This window comes from Pantherophis guttatus, chromosome 2 (genome assembly GCF_059756535.1).
Source record: "Pantherophis guttatus breed Tessera chromosome 2, ASM5975653v1, whole genome shotgun sequence".
Lineage (NCBI taxonomy): Eukaryota > Metazoa > Chordata > Lepidosauria > Squamata > Colubridae > Pantherophis > Pantherophis guttatus.
The window spans coordinates 140,029,803-140,044,681 of NC_142064.1; the positions used below are offsets into that span (position 1 = coordinate 140,029,803).

General features: G+C 36.6%; 1 protein-coding gene across 4 annotated transcripts in view; it reads right to left on the reverse strand.

The window, feature by feature from the left end:
- The window catches only part of LIMA1 (LIM domain and actin binding 1), a 73,530-nt gene extending 58,917 nt beyond the window's left edge, over positions 1–14,613 (reverse strand). For all 4 annotated transcript variants that reach the window (XM_034412434.3, XM_034412432.3, XM_034412431.3 and 1 more), the window contains exon 1: positions 14,389–14,613. The gene's annotated coding sequence lies outside the window, so the exon portion shown is untranslated. The remainder of the gene's footprint in view (positions 1–14,388) is intronic.
- Positions 14,614–14,879: the final 266 nt, after the last annotated feature.

Below are 14,879 nucleotides of genomic sequence, written 5' to 3' on the forward strand. Positions count from 1 at the left end.
TAGATCAGTCTGTAAATGTTTTTATAGTAAAATACATTAATTCATTAGGTATAAATATTTTAACCACCCACATATCAGTATGTTAATAGTATATTGTCACTAATATATAATGCCAACAAGACTTTAATGCCATGGTAGAGTGATGATGTGTGGCTTTATGCCATTATTTGGATGACTGGAGTATGTGAAGCCAACTCAAAGCAATAGAGGCAGAAAGATTTGTTCAGGAAATTGTCAGCTTATACATCATATAGACAATGCCAGTTGTAAAGAAAACACAGCGAGGTACAGAATATACCAGTCTCACAACAAAAGAAGGCTTTCAAAACAACAGATAGTTTCCATATAAAGGCAATGGCACTCCACTGGAAAGTACTAGGAGGCATGAGAAGGCACCTAAGATGAGATTTGTCAAACTTTAGGCGGCTTTAAAATGTAGGCATACTTTGGAGCTGTCTCAGACTACCATAGTTGGCATCTTGCCTTTGTTCTTCTGGAACACAAGATTAGCCTAACCAGATATTTATTTATTTATTTTATTCAATTTGTATACCGCCCTTCTCCTAGTGGACTCAGGGCGGTGCACAGCCAGAACTAAAACACATACCAATACAAAATTTAAAAATTATTAAAAGAATTACATGACTTTGGCCCAAATTTAAAACAATTCAAACTAAAACCCATTGACAATTTAAAAAGCTAAAAAACTAAAAAAGACTAAAAAAGGCTAAAAAAAAAAGGGGGGGTACAGTTATGCATGGATGAGAAAGTTCATAAGTGAAGAATTTGTACAGCTGATCACTGTTTGTGTCAGACCTGGGGTTTTTTTTAAGGAACAAACAGCAGATTTGAAGGTACTTTCCATCTTCAAAATGTCTCAACAAACATAACGGGGTTTTTTTTTTATTAAGTGATAATCTATGTCACATATATCCTGCATCTGCATAACCTGTCTTTCACCCTCCTTCTCCTCACCCCATTCCAATTAAAATTCTACTTCAAGCTAGCCACTCTATATATCTCAAAGGATGAACTGCAGCTTACAAAACTTTTTAATAATGTTGGTTAGTTGGAAAAAGTGCTACTAGTATCCTGATTTTTTTTTCCAGCCTCAGCATAACATTCTTGGGTATAATTTTGCAATAAAACCTCTTTTCTGCTATTGGACTGTCCTCCATATAAGTAAGCAAATGTATTAAAATACACTTTTCTTCATACCTTTAAAAATCAGCCTAAATACACAAAAAAGACTAGAGTTAAGAAACGTAAGAAAACTCACTGCTAAATCTTCTTTGTAAGATTTACATAGAAAATTCATTATAGCTAGCATTTTAGTTTTCAAAGAAAAAAGTTCAAGGAAAAAAATATAATGCAACACTTAAAACCAGAGCAACAGAATAAATTCAGTTCAGCCATTCTGCACTGCCAACAGATGCTTTTCTGGAGTAATCTGTTACTAGCAAATTATTATAACTGCATGAAATTGTTAGGGAAATTTGAAAAAGCAGTTCTAAAGAGGCAGATTTTAGTAGGGAAGATATCGTTGACTGCTCTCACTCTTTCTTTTGTCTTTCTTTCTACAATTCCTATCATCCTCTCAAGCCGAAAAATAGGATATACTAACTTCACAACAACCTTGTAAGATGATGTCAATGCAACAACAACAAACAAAAAGCAGCAAAACTTATACACTCCTTCAAGTCCATGTCATAATTAAGCAGATACTATATTTGAGCAGCAGTCATCCCGTGTTCAAAGTACTCATTGCACATTGGCTAAATGTTATGTGATGACACTAAATCCTGGAATTTAGGTGAAAAATGAAAAGTCCAAGCAGATAGTGTGAGCAGTTTTTCCCATGTGCAATGAATACATTCTCACATAGCGTTATCCATGTTAGCAAGCTAGAAAGCATGACACACACTACATGAAGTAATACTTTACCTTTCAGAGAATCTTGTTTCCCATGAATGGTAACTTATCACTTTATCAACATATGGAGAAAAGATGTAGGGCTTAACCTCCAAGTGATGCTAAAAGTATCCAAACCATCACAACCTGTATTTGATGTATAATGAGTTAAACAGAAAAAAATGTTCTTTAAAAAGCCATTAAGGCTTCGATTTGATCAAAGGGCACTTTAGGAACCAAGGCAATCACTAGTGGGATTGACAGGTGAGGTTCAGAGCCCCAGTTTCAAAGTCTTTCTTCATTGTGGAACTTATTGGGAACTCTGAGCCAATCACTATCCACCAAACAAACTTAGAAATACCTATCCAATGCTCTATTAAGCCATAAAAAATGTACATATATGTTGAAAACCAAGCTAAGTGCAAATTATTTAATAATAAATTGAATACACCATGATTTATTGGCTGTATTTATACATGCCACCAAATTGTATGTATTTTTTTATGGCTTAACATGTTTCCTGAAACCAGCTCTTGTGGTTGTCATTAAACAATGTGTCACCTAAATGTGTGACATGAAGCCAGTCAACTATATTTATTCTTGGTTAGGCGAACCATAGCTTAATAGGTTACCATCACCCTTAACCAGTGGTGGGTTGCCCCTAGTTCACACCAGTTCTATAGAACCGGTAGTAAAACCGGCGGGAGGCTCCACCCACCGACTCCAACGTCATCAAAATGCTTCTGCACATGCGCACGGCCCCGTTGCGAACCGGTAATAAAGGTAAGTAGAACCCACTCCTGCCCTTAACCCACAATTGACACAAAATGAAGGTTTTGCTCAGCAAACAAACTAAGCACAAGCAAACCACAATGTGACTTAGTATGATGGTTTGATTCACGCAGGAAAGATATAACATGGTTTTAATTTAGTCTTGTAGTTTTTCAACCATATTTATGCTTTAAAATGTTCTGCTAAAGTAGCTATAAAGCTGCCACAAGGATTAAAAAAAGGGCGAGAAAACTGTAAATCAGCTTGGAAGAATAAAAATGTGATGTAATAAAATAAATAATGCAGGCCTCGTCTTCAGGCAATTGATGAGAAGGCTGTTTTTTCCTGTCCTTACCTTCCTCAGGGATTCCAAGAAAAAAAATTACAGGGAGGGATTTCTTGCTTTAAGCATTTCTGTGTAGGAACTTGTAATCAACCAGCATTGCTGTAGCAAATGAGTCCCAGGAAGTAACTCCAATTTCAGACACAGATGCTGAAGTCCAACAAGAGCACACAGGAAGTTCAGAAACTGGTTCTCCGACTCTGCTTATTGAGGAAAATGACCCAACTGTACAAACCCTGGAAGACGTCCTATCCCCCTGGGTGGAGACTGGCAGAAGGAATAGATTGTCTATTCTCCGACATAACAGGAACAGAAAAATGTGCCAATTATAGAGAATGTGCATTTGCAAATATAGGAGACCCAGTGAAGCATATTGAAAACAAAATGAGCTATTCAAACTCTCTTCAAGAAACCGAAGCTGTTGCTTCTACCGAGAGTCCACTGAATGGAGATAAGCCAAAAACTAGACTGCAGAATGTAAGAACTTTCACCCCTTCAAGTGGTTAACATGAAAAGGGTTGACTATCCATATAAGAAGTCTGAAATGTGCAACATGCAGATTGGTTTTCTATACAAAATTTAGAACAGGAAGTTTTTGTTTGTAATTTGAACTCTTTGTACTGCATTATGTAACAGTTCTTAGCATCTGCACTCCTCTAAACAAAATTAAGTTTTTTAAAGTGTAAAGCATGCTTTAGTGTTGTCAATCCTTTAAATTTGGGTGGGGTTACTTCCTTTGCTGTTTCTTAATCTACTGAACTATATTCTTGCACCATTATTAATTATTTTCATTTGTACACCGGTACCCTTAATAATATATTAAAATTGTTCTGCACGTCATTTGATTGTCAGCAGGCATAAAAAGTGCAAAGAAAATGCTATCCTCCGAACTGGGGCAATACCTGCAATTGTGTATATACATCTAACTGTGTGTAAGGTGATCTCTGACTCTGGAAGATTCAAATTCTATTTCAAAGTAAGTTGTGTCACAATATAACCCATTCAATTTGCAAGCCATTCCTGATGGATGGAAACCTAATCCACTTTTCCTTTATTTTGTCTTCCCGAATGGCAGATTGCAGATTGCTTTCAGGAGCTCACTGCAAGCAAGCATGAAATGTGAGCTGCCAGGCAGGACGCATGGCAAACACTTATAGTCTCTCCAATGAAACAGAAAAGCAGAAGAAAAGCACACTGGAATTCAGGTCCCACTCTGTAAGGAGTCATAAGAGAAGAAATAAAGTTGGCATCCTAAAATTGCAGAGAAGGTGGAATTTTGGAATGTCTGCAGTGTCCCAGGAACAGATTTGTAGTTAATGGCATATGACTGAGGGGGACATTTGCAAAACACATCAGGTAAAATCTCTGTTTGTGGGGATTACTATTTCTTCTCAAGATCTAAAATCTCTCTCATCTTTGAAGTGAGACAGGAGAACTTGGAAAGGTATGAGACACAGTAATTCAGATCCGAGGCAGGAAAGGACTTTCAGAGTGGATAATGGGTATAGGTGCACTCTGAATGCTTCCATATTTTTCTTACATTTGGGTGGTAGCTCTGCATTCCTACAGCAATATGGTTTTGAGTTAAGGATGCCCAGACAGCATGCAACAAATTGTCACATACTTGGCCTCAATTCAGATACACATTCTCCAGGAACCCTGAGGCTACCAGGTAAGCCATGAAAAGGGGTGGCTTCTTTAATGCAATGACAATTTCTAGAGTAAGCATGCCCACAACCTTTCCAAAGCAATTTTCGCTTTAGATCAGAATAGCTGCACATGTTGTTTTCAAAGGAAAGGATAACAGCCTGCAATGGTTAAATCATGAATTCTTATTATTGAAGAATTATATGAATTGAGTTCACCTTTACCAGACATCTTCACTTACCAACCCCATTTAGCAAGTGGGGCATCTGTATAATTTTGCTTATTCATCCAAAAGTGATTTGAGAAGGAAATCTGGGAGAAAGCTTTTGCTATTCTATCTTTTTCTTCACTATTTGGCTTTAGAAGCAATCAGATTTATGGATTCTGTTCCTTTAATGTCCAATCCACAGCTCTAGAAACCCAGTACCAAACTGCATACATATGACTGAACACGAAGACCTCTAGCAACCACTTGTGTAAATAAACTGTTGCAGTTCAAAAAATTTGTGAAACATTTTTTTCTAAAAGGAAGCTGAGCAGATCCCGAGAAGTGTTTGTTCACCAGCACTCCCTTGGTCCCTCTTGCCTTACCTGCTATTAAGAGTGTTATTTAATATACACTTTATAAAGGTGAAGTGCCACAGTCACACATTAACTCAAGATTAAAAATACAAATGTCTTCCTTGCAATGCTAATTTATAGGGCTGAGCGTGCTTCAGAATGATTCACAAAAAATACTTTAGTCCTTATGTAAGCATAGCTATTAATTAAGCCAGCCTGCCTTTTTTTTGGGCTTCCATAGGAATCTGAAAGAAAGCTCCCCTTGCTTTAGGGAATTAGTTCGGTCAATTGTATGGGTTAATGATGCAGTACTTTTCTGCAAGGTCACAAGGAAGCCTGGGAGGGAAAAACCCAGGTTGCTTTACAACTTGGAAGCATTTCTTCCAAATAATTTTTGAATCTCGCACAGCCCTACTGACTTACGCATCTTTCTGATTTTAGGCATCTTTTGCTACAGAGTAGCACTGCAAATGCAAAACGTTAACAGCTAAGACCAATGTAGATGCCAAGATGACAACTGACCATCTTTAAATATGGATTTCTGTGGGACATATTTCAATTATTGTCTTTCAGCTTTAGGTTATATTTTTTATACCACATTCTGCACATACCACCCAGGATTTCATATCAAATTCTATGGTGGCCAGCAAAGTCAAAAACCACTAGTACCTACTGAGCTATTACCCAGGAAAAACACCCGCTTTCCTTAGCTAGCATAAATCTGCACCAAAAAAATTCTCATGTTGATTATAAGGGAAAAATATGTATCCACAAGGGCACTTTTAGTAAAGGTATAGAAATTTTGTAACATTTCAATGATGCCAAAGTTCTTGTACCTTTTCATCAAACAAGTTACTGAAAGGCAAGAATGAAGGAGGGTACAGTAGTGACTAATTTTTGACAAAAATGTGCATTTTCATAGATGATGTTGAAAGGCTGTTCCCCAGAGCCATTTCCATTCCACTAAGTTTAAAAATAATTTTCTGAGCACCATGGGACTGTCTTCACTACCAAATGATGGCACACTCCCTTCAACTGACTCACACGGATCAGATCAGAAAAAACTCAGGAGCTGGTGGGAGCCCTCTTCAACTCATTCCATCTTTTTGGGTTTTTTTACAATGTGGTTTGAAAGGAATAACCCTGGTAATTGTCAAGGAGAGTAGCAAGCTGTTCCTCTCTTTAATTTTAGAAGACCAGTGGGTGGAAATGTAACATTAAAAACAGTTTATCAGGTAGAGAGAGGATAGAAAGTCAAAGAGCTGAGTGTTTCTGCCAATGAGAAATTGCTCACCCCAAAAATCTAGAGCTGATGCTCCAAACTGGGTTCACACCAATTTGATTTGAACCACAGCAGCAGCTAATTTATAGATGTAGGCTTTCTTGGCCAACATCAAACTGATATTCCAATGTTTTGCCAGCAGCTGTGGCTGGCTTCTTCAGAGCTGAAATTGATCTGCTCTCTTGCACGCTTCTTGGCAGCTCACTTTCACCTCTGAAGATGCCAACCACAGCTGTTGGCATAACATCAAGTTACCAGATAATTAAGCCACAGACTATTAGTTTGGAAACTCATCAACATCGGAAGAATCTGAGCTGTACTGCTGTTACTGAAAATGAAGATGTAATGTCTTAAGGGCCATCACAGTCCATCAAAGAGCACATGATCATTACAGGTGGAGCAGCCATAATGGTAGTATGTATGCTCTCCTGTGCAGGAGCAGACCTTCCTACCTTTTCATAAAGATAGGGCTAATGAGGCTTCCAAGTCACAATTGTTCCTACAGAACAGTATTTGCAAAGGCCAACTAAATGAGTGGCTCTCCATCTCAAACTCTTTATCAAGGCACTCCCAGGATTGGTTCAGGACATTATGTGTTTTGTGTAGTTAATGTTTACATGGGAACACTCATCCGTAAAACAAACATTACCTAACTAGGTTGGTTGCGCCTTTCCCCACTGAAACTGAAACTTCAGAATGGGTAGGTTTTATGATCCCGATGTAATTTTGATAAATCCTGATGCAAAACATGACAAGGCAGTGATTCAAAATTTGGTTTACTTTCTTGAAATCAAGCATGGAAAGGTTTGAGAAATGGATTGCCAGCGTCCTCAGAACTAAACATAAAAGTGAATAGCATGTTTTACTGAAATGCTGTTAGAATAGTCACCAAATTTTGCCACTTCACTGAATCTAGTCTATTTTAACCAGCTTCTATGGCAAAATTCGCTCTTATTTAAATGGTTATGAAAACAAGATAATAAAGCAGCTCTGCAGGAAATTTGGCAAGTTAACCTAACCAATCCTCCCTTCCTCCAAGCCAACTTGAGTTTTCTCTGTAAAATCATATGCCTGGCAAAAGCTCTTTGCTATTTATTTTAACAAGATTTCCTCTTCGACATCTAAGCCTAAAGAACCAAGTACAATGTGTCTGTCCGGCCCCAATAGTGCACTGTACAAACACCCTTTTCATGCATGCTTGTACTTTTGTCTAAAGAACAAAGATTTTAATCTACATGACAAGAATCATTAGTTATTCCACCATTAGTTATTTTTACTGTGCTAATAGATATTACATCAGATCTGTTGTGTTAGAGACTGGCAAGAATCCAACCATTTATATGAAATTTAGTAATTTATATACCTATAATTCCAAAATAGTTATGAAAGCATGAGGTCAGAGACACCAAGAGTACACAGATGTAACAACAGGCACATCCATTGTATAGCACAGTGTTTCTCAACCTTGGTAGCTTGAAGATGGGTGGACTTCAACTCCCAGAATCCCCCAGCCAGCAGCGCTGGCTGGGAGATTCTGGGAGTTGAAGTCCACCCATCTTCAAGCTACCAAGGTTGAGAAACACTGGTATAGCATATCATTAAACATAAGACAGCTATGCTGGATCAGATCACAGGATCAAGTTCTACAACCACTTTCTACAAAATTCAATCCAGCCAGGCGTTAGCTTATTGCTCAGTATAGTAAGAGGATAAATGTTCCATATTTAATAGTTTTGAATGTATAAATTTCATTAATGTATTCATTCAATTTGTATGTCCACCCACTTCACTAAAAGTGACTCTGGGGAGTGGACAACTATCAGATAAAAATTAAAGTTGTACCATGGCCAAAATGCAGCCAGGTTAGGAAGGCTATGATATAAGGAGTATATTAAAAGGTTTCTCTCAGATTCTGCTAGCTGTTGTTTTAAAGATTAAAGAAAGATTTACTGATTGACCTTTCTCTTTAAATGCAAGACAATAACTTTTGTAGGATTTGCTAAGAAAATGTGCAGACAGAGAATTTTAAAGTGCAATTATTCTTCCTTAGAAACCCTCAGATCAATCAAATCAAACTTTTATTATAGCATAAGGTGGGCAAGATGCAAAGAATCAAAATCATACAAGATACATTAGAATAAGAAAAATCATGTCAAAAGCCAAAAATATCTTTTTAAAATCTAATGAGGAGGACTAAAAACAGGGATAGGAGTAAAAGAGCATGACAAACTAAATCTATCACAATACACATCACTCTAAAATAAACTAGATGCTCATTAAAACTGTCTTATCATCTTCTGACATATTTTAAGTACTGCTGGCAGAACCTGGCAATATTGTATGTTGTAGCAGGATTGGTATCTGAAAGCAAAGAGAGGTGTACAAGCCTTAGAAATCTTGTTATGGTTATGACCATAAGCCCTGTTAGCTCCTGAAAGAAACTGTCATGTTACTCTTCTTCAAAGTTATTCATTCCTGGATAAGGGAGGAACTCGTACAGAATATTCCAAGGTTACTCCAAAATGAGTGGAGAAGATAATCCAGGACAGAGGTGCCATTTGCACACAAATCTATAGTCCTGTCAACCTACTTTATCAATCACAATCTGCTTAGCCAGAATATGCATCTAATCCTTCCAACTAGTACAAATAGTCCTTGATTTACAAACTTTTCTTTAGCAACCATTCAAAGCTACAATGGCACTGGAAAAAGTGACTTACAACTGTTCCTCATCTTATGACTGTCACAGCATCCCCATAGCCATGTGATCAAAATTTGGGCAACTGGTATGCATTTACGATGCTTGCAACAGCCCAGGATCATGTGATTGCCATTTGCAATCTTCCCAGTCACTTCCAAATTGGTTTAACAACTGCAGGATTCATTAACCAGGGGGAAAAAGGTCATAAAATTGGGCACAACTCACTTAACAATCACCTTGCTTAGCAACAAAAATTCTGGTCCCAATTGTGGTTGTAAGTCAAGGACTACCTGCATTTAGCCAAGTCCTAATGGATCTTTTTAAATGTTCCATATATGCCATTATGAATCATATTCCATTGTTTTTGCTATACCAGTTTTAGCTTTGTGAGAGTTATATCTGGCTAATCAGCTTCAGAATTCTCTTTATTTTCCTGGTAATTGGGTACAATTGCAAATCTGCAAATTCAGTAGTAGTTTAGAAGAATAGCTTTAAAAAATCAGTTTGGCACTGTAATAAAGTAGACACATGGATATTAATATGAAATTATAGTAGTGCATTTACAGAATACTAAATCTATACAATAAGAATGAAAACCAAAAAAATCCCATATGTTTATCTTTTGTTTTCATTGTACAAATTTCATCTTGTGCTCTAGAATGAAGACAAATTAAGGGAGACTAAAACAAGAAACAATATGAGCAATGAATTGTTATCCGGCAATTAAATATAACAACTTTGAAGTGAAGAATCACAATGATAAAATGTAGCAGACAAGAATTCAATAGTTTTAGGTTCTATTCTTTATCAAGACCACATAAATAAAAACAATTAAAACTTTTTAACAAGAGATAGTTAAAAGTTACATTGCTCTTCTTGTAATTAATCATTACTCATCATTAAATGTACTATGACCTACAGTAATTGGCATATTAATAAAATATTGAGCCTGGATATGCCAATTACAGTAGATCATAGTTCATTTAATCATTAAATACTGAATAAATCATGGATGAGTCCATATACAATACTACTTTTATGGTTGTGGTTCATAAATCATAGACTGTTATGCTTTATGAACCACAGCCATAATAGTATGGTTGACATAAAACATTAAGCCAAAATCAATCAGTTTTGAAATAAAACAGAACATGCATTACTATAATAATGGCTTCAGAATCATTTTTAATTAATTGCTATTTCTTTCTGAGCCACTTTTTTCTCAACATCCACTTTTCTTATCTCTTAAGGAACTATTTTCAGGAATGTTTTATTGAAATGCATATAAATGACAGAAAATACTGTACAAAGCTAACAATAAGAAGTTAACTGGCAGCTTACAAACCTATATTCCCATAATATACATATTTCCCTCAGAAATTCACTCCTCAAGGTACCTAGTAAAGGTCTTTTCCTGAATACTTTCCTTTTCTTACCATGAAAAGACTTCCTTAGAAAATCTCTATAAAAGTCCAGGCTTTTGTGAGTTAGTTAAACTGAAAATGTACCAAGTCTTCCAATAATTTTAAAGGCCATTCATTCACTATGATATCCAACTCAAACATAACATTATGGAATGATGACCACAAATCTCTATCAAAAATCACTTGTTAAAGAGAGTAAAATGTCTCTTTTTAGTAAAAAGAGTAAAAGTATGACAGCTTAAAGATCAGTTCAATAGCTATGAAAAATACATCTTTAAGTATTTTTAATACTTAAAGAAAAGAAAAAGAAGATTCACCCAAAAATATCTACCTGGTATATAGTAATGGTCAATTAAGAGCGACACAGCAAATGTCCTAATACTATAACTATGGCTTACTAACTATCTGCTTTAATTCATCTATGATTACTCCAGGGCAATCATTCCAGAAGGAAAAACAAGGTGGTGAAAACCAACATCAGACCTGCCCTTACACAAAAACAATTTTCAACTAGTATATACTCGGTATGTTTTTTTTAAACCTAGACTTTTAAAAACTATACCACCAGAGCATTCCAGTGGTATACCTAATAAAGTGAGAGTGCTGCATAATGTAAACCAGTGTTTCTGAATCTAATGCCCTATAATTTATTAGGCTTCTTTTTCCCAGCATTCCACAGGTGCCTTGGAAATTCTAGTTATATATTCCCAATTCTCCCAGAAAGTCCAAGATTTAGGAAACTGAGATAGAAGTGATGCAGCACTTTTTATGCCTCCCTCCTTCCAGAGACTGTTTTTAGTGGCTATGCAGTACACAATAATACACAATTTTTTCCAAAATATCCTACTCCAGATAATAGAACATTTAATTGAACTAAATCAAAAGAGAGTAAAAAGATATTTACTATTAAAATTTGGCAAAATAGCTGATAACGAATCACTAATGAATCTGCAGATTCATGTTTGGATACAAGGAGGTCATTTAGCACCCTTAATAAAAGGGTTTCTTGTTTTCAGCAGCAATATTTATGGCATAAATCAGAGACATCTGCAATAGTACAATTACCTGCTTCTGCCACTAATAGGCTTAAATCCTTTCCTAACTAGAGATAATTTTGGTGCTTGGTCCACAAACTTGTTTTCTGGACAGGTTGTTTTCACAAGAATTTTAAAATGATTATGATATGGAGCTCAAGTTGACATATTTTGTTAAACAATGATAGTTTGCGTGTAGCTCACCATTTTGAATTCAGATACCATGGCTTATAAAACCAGTCATGGTTTAGAGCTTAGGACATGTTGTGGTACAATTTATAGTTATTAAAAGCATGTTAACCAACTATGGTTTAAGGTATATATGAAGAAAGTAACATAGCCACAAACATACTACAATAGTTTGGGTAACATATTGTGCTAATTACAAAGCACAGTCTATAAAGTACAAAAGGTAGCTTTGTACTATATACTAAGCACGATCTAAAGTGTTTTCTTTGGATCTTGCTTAGTATTATACTACAAAGCTACCTTTTGTACTTTACAGACTATGCTTTGTAACTAGCACAATATGTGACCCACACTACTGTAGTATGTTTACAAACAATGGTTAATGTAAACCATAAATTGGCATTGTGCTATCCAGATATAGTGAAGGAAACATCAGTTTCTAACTAACAAAGAAAACAGCTCATGTAATAGACAATTTGAAAATTTGGAATAACAAGTCTCAGATTTGGGACATAAAACTCAGACAATTGACCAAAGGGTGGATGGAGAGGGATTACCCAGAGTTTGTTGAAAAAGCCATAGTAGCCTGATTCAAACATAATTCTTGATAGTTGGGTTTACCCATCATGTAATCAGAGCAAAGCATATTATGGCTTAATGTGATGTGTGAATGCAAACTAGAACACTCTTACTGAATACTGTAACTTTTTCCACAGCCAATAGTTATATTATGTTACAGTGTATGTGTTTGTAATAATAGTGTGTATTAATATAAATATTAATTATAATTGAAGATTTCAAGGTCAGAGGCAGCCCTCTGTATTTTGAGACACTATCAATTAACAATTATTATTCTGCAGATTTTTCTTTTTGAACAACAAAAAATCCATTCCAGGTATTAGCAACCACTCCTTCATTTGTACTATGTAGCCTAGAGAGTATTCCAGTGCTCAGGGAGAAAGGTGAGTCAAGGACATAACTCGGTCAGAAGAAATTTTTAGATTTTAAAGGTACACCTTGAGCTTTAACAAGCCATAGACTGGCCTCCACACAGTCCTTTTTATATATCCTTTTCTTATCTCTCTTTGGTTATAAATTAGTCAATCCTGGAATAAGCAGGATTTACACCTTCAACCAATTCTACCATTTTTCAAACATCGTGAAAATCGTGGCAATTTTCATTAGATTGCATTTTACAGTTTTAATGTAGTTGGGCTGCCTTAACACATCCAATAAATAAAAACAATATTGGCCTGAAGAAAGATTTTTGCTAACTCGTTTCCCTTGCAAATATTATGAAGTACTATATTGATGGAATATAGAAAGTAGAACTCTTGATTACTATCAGCTAAAGGGAGAAACAATCATCACTTCACTAAGAGCAGCGCTAGAAGCTATAGGCCAACAACCTTGCACCCTATTAAGCCTACATAATAGAAATTTCTAGGGCAATCTTTCTCAGTAGAATATCCTTGTACAATATCCTTGCAATTGGTTGGGGCAACTCCTCCCATGGATCACAGCCAGCATACTTGGTAATATAGACTGAGAATGCCAACACACTTAGAAAGCAATAAATTGGGGAAAGTAGACCTAATGTCAGGATTACTTGACAGTCTAATAAGTTCTGGGAAAAAATGCTGAAAGACATCCAGATAGGTTATCTTTCATAAAATTAAGTAACCGCTTGTCCAAACAGATTCAAGATCTTAGACCCAAAACACTATATAGACATTTGCAGCATATTGAGCACCAAATAGTTTTAACACTGAGAAAATGAACTACATCTAGTATTCTCAAACTGCTAAGCAAAAGGCAAGATCAAGGTGTACAGGATGAATGACAATATGGAAGATTGGCAAGCCCATTATTAGTGCCTCTACCTAAAGATTCTCAGTATAAAAATGCCTAGGAAATTATAGAGTTAACAGGAAAAAATGTCTAATTCCTTCTAACATAAAAACCAGAAAAGTAGTGTTGTAGGCCAGAAATACAACACACGCACACGGTAAGATATAACTGTCTACAAACTGAGCTTCCTGGCCCCTTGCCCTTTAATCGGCTGAACTCCTATTACTTACCTATTTGTTTATTCAAAGCATTTGAGCAGCAGTAACCAGTTCACTGCATACAAGAGGTCCGTTCAATAAACTACATTCTTTTAAACAGTCTCCTACAAAGCCCCCCCCCCCCCCCAATTAAAACACTCAAGGCTTTCTTTAATAGTTGCTCAGCTCTTTCTTCTCCCATTCAAAGGACGGAAGAGATAAAAGGAAGGAGCGTGGTTGACACTTCACTATTAATTAATGTAACTATTTCAGAGATGGGAAGCAACTATGGGAGAACAGCTATCCATTCCTTAGAACGGATATACTGTATTATACACATTACACTATATAGGCACCTTGATCCTAGAGTGATACGAATTACATTTTTGCAAAAGCAAGATTACAGCATCTCAGCGAAATAAAATGTGCGTCACAAATGCCAGCAAGATAAGCCAAACATAATGTCTTTCCATCTACCTCGACTTCTCAACAGCGGCGGCCGCTCCCCAAACCTCTTAGCTGCGCGCACCTGTTGCTTCTGCTGCGGCAATAGGTACCTCCGGCGCCAAGTAAAGAAGCGAGATAACCACGCCCCCCCGGAATCTGAGCCGCCTATGCCCGGCTTTGGCCCCGCCCCGTCATTTTCTAAGCCAGAACGCTTCTAATTCTTTAGCGCATGCTCGACCTGTTGCTCTCTCTCCCTCTCCCTCTCCCTCTCCCTCTCTCTCTCTCTCTGCGCGCGTGTGTGTCATTTCATAAAAGAAAGCAACTAAAAGATACAGTATTCCCATTTTTTAATGAGGAGCAGCATAATTTAGCGAACGCTAATTTATCCTGAGAAATAAATGGTAGGAGAGGTTCTTGCTCAAATGAGCAATGGCTTTTCCAATATGCGCTACAATTTCTTTCTTTTCCCCTCATGCGATGCCACAGCACACGGAATTAAACTAGCCAACCACACCTTAGTC